The sequence below is a fragment of the Hydra vulgaris genome, chromosome 09, assembly GCF_038396675.1.
Source record: "Hydra vulgaris chromosome 09, alternate assembly HydraT2T_AEP".
Taxonomy (NCBI): Eukaryota; Metazoa; Cnidaria; class Hydrozoa; order Anthoathecata; family Hydridae; genus Hydra; species Hydra vulgaris.
Genome location: NC_088928.1, coordinates 18,400,173 through 18,410,000, shown reverse-complemented (window position 1 = coordinate 18,410,000; position 9,828 = coordinate 18,400,173).

The following is a 9,828-nucleotide window of genomic DNA, read 5'->3' as shown; positions in this document are numbered from 1 at the left end:
AATTTCTGCCACTAACATTGATCAGGTTTTACAAAAAACATTTGAAAAAGTAAAGAATAATTACCAGAAAAATGTTGTTTTGATAGTTGACGAGGTAAAGATTAGACCAACAGTTGCTTATTCATGTGGAGTTTTAAATGGGCTGACAAAAAATGATCCAGAATCCAAAGCAACCTCTATGCTATGTGTTATGATGAAATGCTTACATGGCGGACCTAGCTTAACGATTTCTGTTACTCCTGTTCACAAACTAACATCATTGTATCAGTTCATTGCTGTGAAAGAAGCTTCTATTATATTTGAAAAATAGGATCTGTAACTGATAATCATAAAATCAATCAGCAATATTGAAAAATATATAACAGAATTACTGACTATCAGGCCATTCATCCATTAGACGATCATCGTGTTTGGTTTCTTTTGTATGACACAGGTCATCTACTTAAATGGTTACGAAATAACTGGATTTCTGAAAAGTGTCAAAAGATATCTTTAGATAATAAAACTATAGCTTCATTTTCAGATGTGAAAGGTCTATATCAATATGAGAAAGAGAACATTTTAAAATCAGTTCCTTTATCCTATGCCGCTGTTTATCCTTCGAGACTTAAACTACAGAATGTGCAACATGTTTTAAGAGTATTTAATGAGAAAGTCGTAGATCACAACCAATCTGTGCAATACAAAGATTCAAATAATCTTCAATTGTTTTTAGACATATTTAAATGTATGAAATCAGGACATGGACCTAAACGAGTTCAGTGTGTTACCCATGATACCAAAAAAGCCTTTGTGCAAACCACTGAAGGGTTGATAGCTATCTGCAAGCATTTGTTTTCAGTTGGTTTTGATTAAGTTTTGCTTCGTGAGCTACAAAGTGACAGAATAGAAGGAGAATTTTCTGTTTATAGACAATCAACAGGGGCAAATGGTTTTATGGCAGCTGGTGATGTTTTCTCTGCTTTTAAAAAGCGTTTAGCTCGATTTGCTGCATCATTTTTAGAATCAGTGGAAGTAGGGCAACCCAATAGAAAAGGTCACATATGCAAGGGTCCAATTAGTATTGAAGATGCAACCTCAATTGAAACATGCATTTATGATGTGAGTTTTTCTAAAACTGAAAAGAACTCTGCTGCCTATGTGGCAGAGTGCCTTGAGAAAAAATGTGAAGGTGAACTAGTTTATCCAGATGATGAACCTAAACTAACAAATGAAGCTAAAGACTTTATTGAGGAAGTTTCAAGGGGATATTTGACAGTCCCACATGAGTGTACCTGTCAGCTAGTTAAAATTGGTTTATGCTTTGTAAAAGAAAAAAAACACAGAGCGTGTTGTAGAAAAAGACTTTCTACAACACGCTCAAACATTCTTTCTGTAGTGGACACATACTATGATTTAGGTTTATCTTCAAAAAGCCTTTTCAGGCGTTTGGCAAATGTTCTCCTGCATGGAATGCAGAATTTGGATAAAGACCAAACGAAAAATGCATGTCTTTATCAGGCATCAATTAAGAAGGCACGCCTAGCTGAATAATGTCATTATGATATATATATAATATTTTGTTGTTTCTTTTTTTAAGAAGTTTATTATACTAAATTCGTGTTTTTTTTTTTAAAGTTTTCACTTTGTTGAAAAGTCTCTAGAGGATATAATGTTTACGTTTTTTTATAGCGGAATTTTTTTATATTAATCTTTTATGCTTTTTTAAATAAGTTTTTAATTTGTTATTAGTTTTTTATTAACAATAACGAAAAATTATTTTAATAATATTTCAGTAATTTGATTTTATAAAACGCTATTTCGGCCAAATTTAGATAAATAAGAATTTAGTGAGAAATATTGAATGGCCTTTGCTAGCGGAGTCAGGAAATCGACTTTGCGCGTCCTTCCGTATAGTAGTCCTTGCATAACATCTAAAACACTTTTCGAAAGAGAATTTATATCAATGGTTTTCCCTAAACAGCAACTTCATGATACAACAACATTTTTTTTAAATACACCTTGTCACAGGGAACAATAGTTCCTAAAAAAAGTTTAAAAAAAGTAGTAGAAAATTCCATTGATATAGTTTTATTAGACAACTCCTAGGGGAATTGTCTAATAAAACTAGATCACCATTTTTAATTCGAGCTGAGCCTTTAACTTTGAAAGATTTATGATATTCCCGCAGGTTCTTTAAATAGTCATCTTTCCTTCTTGATCGGAAATGTGTCAATACATGGAAAGGTGTTTATTACGTTGATTTATATCTATATTATAACCATTTTCGGAAGAAAAGCTATATCACTGGTTTTCCAAAAACAGCAACCTCCTGATACAATAACATTTTTGTAACATACACCTTGTCACAGAGAGTAATAGTCGCTAGTAAAAATTTCCAAATTAAAAAAAAAAGTAGAAGAAAGTTTCTTGTAATTTTAGAATAAACTAAAAATCTATCTGAGAGGAAAATTGTGCAAGATGTTATTTTAGTTTAACCTTTTTGAAGTTTTGATTTCAATCAGATCATTAAATAAAGTGCTGCTAGACGTTTTAAAACTCGCATTAGATAAACAATTTATCCAACTTATTTTCTTCACTTTGCCCCTGGGTAATCTATAAATTTTTCAAAACATTTTTAAATCGTTTGACTTCCTCATTGATAAATAACTCAAAGAAGACAATATTTTACCATTTTTTCTACAACAAAAAATACTGATATCAGATTAAATAAAGACTAAGTTTATGAAAATGGTGAAATGTATTTACTGCTGTTCTTAAAGTTATTATATATAAATATATATATATATATATATATATATATATATATATATATATATATATATATATATATATATATATATATATATATATATATATATACATTTATATTTATAAAGTAGAGGAAAATCACTTAACTAAATTTTTTGTTGATTTAACACTGTGTTACATGAATAAAGACTCATCAGAAATAAATAAATGTAATATATATATATATATATATATATATATATATATATATATATATATATATATATATATATATATATATATATATATATATATATTTAAATATATATATATATATATATTATATATATATATATATATATATATATATATATATATATATATATATATATATATATATATATATATATCATATGCAGGGCCGATTTAACCACTAGGCAAACTAGGTAGCCGCCTATAGCGGCAAGTTTTCTAGGATGGCACTAAAATCAGCAACATAAAAAATAAATATATTAAAAAGATTGCTAAAATCTTTTTCAAATCTCTTTGAATTAAATATAGGAGATTTAAAAAAGTACTCTTTTAAATCGCTTCAAATAAAACAAAAGAATCAACTTAGCTACTTATGTTTTATTTGACGCGATTTCTTTTTTCTTTTTATACTTTTTTATGCAAAATGAAATTTTCTAGCAATTAATACAATGCAAAGTTTTCATTACTCATTTATAGAAAATTTAGCATGTGTAACTTAATTGAGAAAATTCTTTTTGCTGGCGTGTTTATTCAGAAATAGTAAGCAACTAATTTTAATTAAATATTCTATGATAGCAATTACTAAGTATTATAGTAACAAATTAGCTGACTTATACTGTGTTTTTATACTAATAGAGTGTTATTATTTATATTTATGGAGCTTTAAAAGTTTTAAAATGTATCTTTAAAACTTTTATAAAGAAGTTAAAATAATATTTTAATTTAAAGATATTAAAAATGCACGAGGTAAATTTTTATTATTTTTAGCGGTTTCCTTTGTTATTTCAATCCACGATGGCAAAAAGAAAAAAATTGTCTGGTGCGCAATATCGTAAACGACGGGCTGCAAATGAAGGGTTTATAAAAAAACAGGCTGGTTCTTTGTTAAAGTATCTTCACCGCAGAGAAATGAAAATGGCACAGATGAGTTAAAAAATCAAGTTGAAGCAGACAGGGAAGCCGATGAGATGACAGTATTAGAAGAGTTTGAATTACATAATGTAATACACGTAGCACACATAAAATCTGAAGTGCATAAAATTCATAAGTACTATGGTCTATATGCTAACTATAGCGATCTGGTTACTTGGGTCGTATTTGATGTTGAAATGCGACAACTTTTGATAGAACATGGACTAAAACAAGTCGATCAGTTTGACTTTTCTAAGGACAGTATACAAAGAAAATTTTCAAAAAACCATTACAACCGTCGGCTTGTCCATGGAGATAAAGTTCGCAGACATTGGCAGCAGTATTCTGTAAGTAATGACTCTGTGTATTGCTTCTGCTACTAACTGTTTACCAGTAGCACAACAACTGCGTCATCTCTTTCTTCTAATGGTTCACATGGTTGAAAAAACATGTCTGCAATTCTGTCAGGGCATGTAGGGCCGTATTTAAGGGGTGGTTCGAAGGGGCAATAGAGTCCCCCCCTGGAATATGTCAAGGAGGCGCCAAAATTTTTACGGAGACTATAAAAAGTTTTCGGAAAAACTATAAATTATATTAATATTAAAATATAATATTATGATAAAAAATACTAAATATTAGGTAATTGACAATTGTACAATATTGTAAATTGTTATTTGTTTCCCAATCTGTGGAATATTGTTTCGGCCTCCGTCATAGATGAGTATAGCGGCGAGCACGGTCACGGTAAAATATATTATACTTATATAGTTATAATTAATATATTTATTATTGATATATAATGAATCAAAAAAAAACTTAGCGGAACTGCAAACAAAAAAAGAAAATTGCAAATTGAAAATAATATTTCAAAACTTCCAAAAATATTTGATTTTTTTTCAAAACAAGAAATAAAAGGTAAGTGTTTTTAGCAACTGTCTGTTATTAGTTATATGTTTTATAATCTAGATCTCTAGTTACATTTAATACATTTTTAAAATAATTAATATTAATTTAGTTAAAATTACATTAATACAATAACTTCATTATACACTTTGTTGGTTTAAAAAATAGTTAAGAAAATGAAGGATCACCAAGTGAAATTGAGTCTGTTGTATTGTCTAAGAAAACAAGTAGTCAAGTATCACACAGCAACACTAGAAATATTATTGATTTACATAAAGCAAGCTCCAGTGATGTTCCATTGTAAGTAATTTCATATGTTTTAAAATATTCCTTTATAATAATAAGTTACATATTTATAAATAATGTTGGCATTTTATAATTGCTGACTGGAACCAACCTTGTATCAAAAATAAATTAAAATTCCAGTGTTTTTAATTGTGCCTAATTGTTTTAAAAACTAGCCTGAGATCTATTAAAAGAATATGTTTTAGTATTTTATTAATTTAAATTTTTATTGTCGTTTTAGAAGTAACAATGAAGAAAAAGAAGAGGCACTTAGTGAAATTGAGTCTGTTATATTGTCCAAGAAAACAAGTAGTCTAGTATCACTCAATAAGACTGGAAATATTAATTTGGATATCGATGTTTTACATAAACCAGATTCCAGTGATATTCCAGGGTGAGTAATTTCACAATATTTAAAAATATTTCTTTATAATATATACAATTTGTATAAAAATGTTAGTTATTTATCTTTGTTGACCAATAAATGTTGTTTAAAAAAAATAAATATCAATTAAATAGATTATTAGAGATTAAATTACTTAAATTTGTAACATATAGCCATATAGGTATAGCAAATAGTGATTATTACTAATTACTGTTTTTTTAATTTGTGGTAATTTTAGTTCTGATCCATGATTGCGGAATTTAGACGAGAAAACAAGAGAATATGTTTGTAGAAATGGATTCAGCCAAAATATAATTGCAGATTTTACACATTCCAAAAAAGAGTATCTCATTGTACATAAATCCGGAGGTCATCGAACTTTTAGTAGGTACTTAAATAAAGATTGGTTTAAAACTGTATTAGTCAATGGAGAGACATGCCAACGAGATTATTTATCCTACTCAGAAACAAATGGATCAGTGTATTGTATCCCTTGTTATTTGTTTGAAAACCAGACTGTTTTTTCTAAAAAAAGATTCTCAAATTGGAAATATCCAGAAAAATTGATAAAACATGAAAACTCAGAAGGACATAAAATTTGTGTATACAAAATGAAACAACGGGCAACTGATTTAGGCCGAATAGACACTACAATTACTCGTCAATTAAAAATAGAGACAAATTATTGGACTAATGTGCTAACTCGAGTATGTTCTGTAGTGAAGTCATTAGCTAGTCATGGATTACCATTTAGAGGAACTGAACAAAAGAATGGATCTTCTGTTGCTAATAGTGGTAATTTTAGTATGGCAATAGAAGTAGTTGCAGAATATGATTCTTTTTTTGTGTCAGCATATTAGCAAATATGGGAATCCTGGTAAAGGAAATACATCATATTTATCTTTTTATACTTATGAGCAGTTCATAAGTATAATGTCAGAAAAAGTCCTAGTAACAATAATTAAAGAAGTCAAAGCGGTTACATATTTTTCAATTAGTATTGATTCAACCCCAGATATAACTCACTTGACCAACTTTCTTTTATTATAAGGTATGTATTACCAAATGGAGAACCAGTGGAACGTTTTATTGGGTTCATTGACGATGCTGGCCATAAGGCTGAGTCGTTAACTGACGCTATATTTTCTATATTGAAGAAGTATGACTTAAATGTTTGTTTTCTTAGGGGCCTGTCTTATGATAACACCAAAAATATGTCTGGCATATATTCCGGTGTCCAAGCAAGAATTAAAGATGTTATTTCCTTAGCTGATTTTGTTTCCTGTTCCGCAAACAATTTTTTTTCATTTATTCAAAACCTATATGTTTATTTCTCATCTTCAACTTATCGCTGGAGCTTATTAAAAAATACGATTTTTCCACTCTTAAGAGTTTATCAGATACTCGTTGGTCTGCTCGAGATGATACTTGTCATAGTTTGAAAACAAATTGGGCTGGCGTATAAAAGGCATTATTAGATTTGAAACATGATAAACTACAAAAACCACTTAAAAGGTCAGAAGGGACTACTTCGACAACTTAATAGACTAGAAACATCATTAGTGACCGAGTTTTGGAATGGTGTACTTCATACATTTATTAAAACTAGTAAACTATTACAGTCTGTTCAAATAGATTTGAGTACTAAAGTAGAGTTATATAAATCATTAGTTGCTTATGTTAAATCTGTACGAGAAATGTTTCAAACCTATGAAGATGCAGCAAAAGAAAAGTTTATAGATTGTAATAAATTCCGTTTTGATGAATCCAATGATCCTGGTCATACATTTGATAGCCAAAACAATTTTAAAATTAATACATTTTATGTCATGTGTGACAATTTAACAGTCGAACTCAACAAAAGAAAATCTGCTTATGACAGTATAATATCTAAATACAGATTTATTTTAAAAATATATGAACTAGACCCTTCAAAAATACGTGAAGATGCAAAAAAATTGAAAACTATCTACTAACAAGATCTAGATAGATCCTTTGAAAATGAATGTGTTCATTTTTCAAAGTATATTAAAATTAACCACCAACCCTCCTAAAACCCTATTAGATATGAGTAAATTTATAAAAGAAAAACAATTTTTCTTTTATAAGTTACAATTTTTCCTTATGTTGATGTAGCTTTAAGAATGTTCCTTTGTAATTTGGCCTCAAACTGTTCAACCGAAAGGTCTTTTTCTACACTCCGTAGAATAAAAAATTATTTAAGATCATCTATGTCTTCAGATAGTCTTGCAGTTCTTAACATAGAAGCTACTCTTACAAAGAGCTTAAATTACTCAGATGTGATAAAAACATTTGCGGCAAAAAAAGGAAGAAAAAAAAAATAAAGTATTGATTTTTTATATTATAATGTATTTGATAGGATGTTATATATTTTATGTTTATTTTTTATTTTATTAGTACATTACCTATAGTATTCTGTTATTTTTTACCTAGCAATAAAAAAACTGAAGTAATTATTTTATATATTATAATGTATTTAATAATATGTTATATATTTTATGTTGATTTTATACTTTATTAGAATATTACCTATATTATTCTGTTATTTTTTACATTTTTAAATATATTAATAATATTTACCAGGCCACTGCATTAGCTTTTTTTTATTTTATTTTATTTAAATTCTAAAAACAGACATCATAAATCCTTATAATTAGTATTAGTAGTATTACTTACCAACTAGTTTTAAATTTAATTATAAGCAAAGTGGTGGAGGGGCGCTAAAATTTTGTTGTCCACGGGCGCCAAAATCTTAAATACGGCTCTGAGGGCATAAAAAAGCAGTGAACATCTAACGAATTTTCAGTCATGGAAAGAGTTTGAGCTGCGACTGTGAATCAATAAAACAATTGATGCCGAACATTTGAGTCTTGTTAAAAAAGAAGAAAAGTATTGGCAGCAAATCTTGAAACGGCTGATAGCTTCAGTTAGAGTTTTTGGTATGCAAAATCTTGCTTTTCGTGGAACACATGAAAAACTGAACACTGCTGATAACGGAAACTTTCTGAAATTTGTAGAATTTTTCGCTTTGTTTGACCCACATATGGATGAGCATCTTCGAAAGATTAAAGACAATGAAACACGTGTGCATTAACTTGGCGAAGACAGACAAGATGAATTGATTCATCTTTTATCTAATGCAGTCAAAAAAAAATTCTAACATCTGCTCGTGATGCTAAGTACTTTTCAATAATAATAGATTACACAGCTGGTGCGGGTCATGCTGAACAAATGACTATGATCATTCGCTTTTTGGATGTAATTTTAAATCCGGAAAATGGCATTGCAGCAACAGCATCTATAAAGGAACATTTTTTAGATTTTGTGCCTCTAAAGGAGACAACTGATGCTGATATGGCTGAAACTATCATTAAGCAGTAAGGCAAGATGTCTTTATCTATTGAAAACTCACGCGGTCAAGGATATGACAATGGCAGAAATATGAGGGGGAAAAAAATGGGCGTCAAATGAAGAATTTTAGATGTTTATCCCCAAGCATTGTTTATTCCTTGCTGCGCACATACATTAAATTTGGCTGTTGATGATGCTGTTAAATGTTGCTTAGAAGCAACAGCCTTCTTCGACCTGGTGCAAGGCGTGTATGTAGTCTTTTCTGCATCAACTCCTCGCTGGGAAGTTTTAACACTACATGTTTTTAATTTCACTGTTAAACCACTGATTGAAACAAGGTGGGAAAGCAGTTTGATGCTTTAAAACCTCTTTGTTATCAACTTGGTGATATCTACGATACTCTGGCAGAGATTGCGAACGACATAAACCTAACGGGAGCATCTGGTAATTTAAAACGGGTAGATGCACGGTTTATTGCAAACGCTATTTCTAGTTTTAAGTTTTTCGTTTCTCTGGTTGTGTGGTACGACGTGTTGTTTGAGATCAATACGACTAGTAAGCAACTTCAGGCAAAAGAATTAGATATGCATGACGCCATAAACTTAAAAAAATAAAGAAGTTTCTTGTAAATCGCAAAAATGAAATGGAGTTTAAGAAAATACTAGTAGATGCAGTTGAAATTGCAGTCAGTTTAGAGATACCTGCACTTTTTAAACCCGAATCAACCCGTATCAGAAGAAAGAATAAACAATTTACGTATGAAGGAGATGAAGAACCTATTCAAGATCCAAAAGAAAAATTTAAAATAAACTTTTACTTTGCTATTCTCGACACAGCAATACAATCGGTTGAAGAAAGATTTACTCTTATGCAAACAATAAGTTCTTTGATTCTTTGTTTGGTTTTCTCTATGATGTTCACAGTTTGCAGAGTGTAACTAGCAAAGAAGTTATGGATCATTGCTTGAATCTTGAGAAAGCTTTGTAACA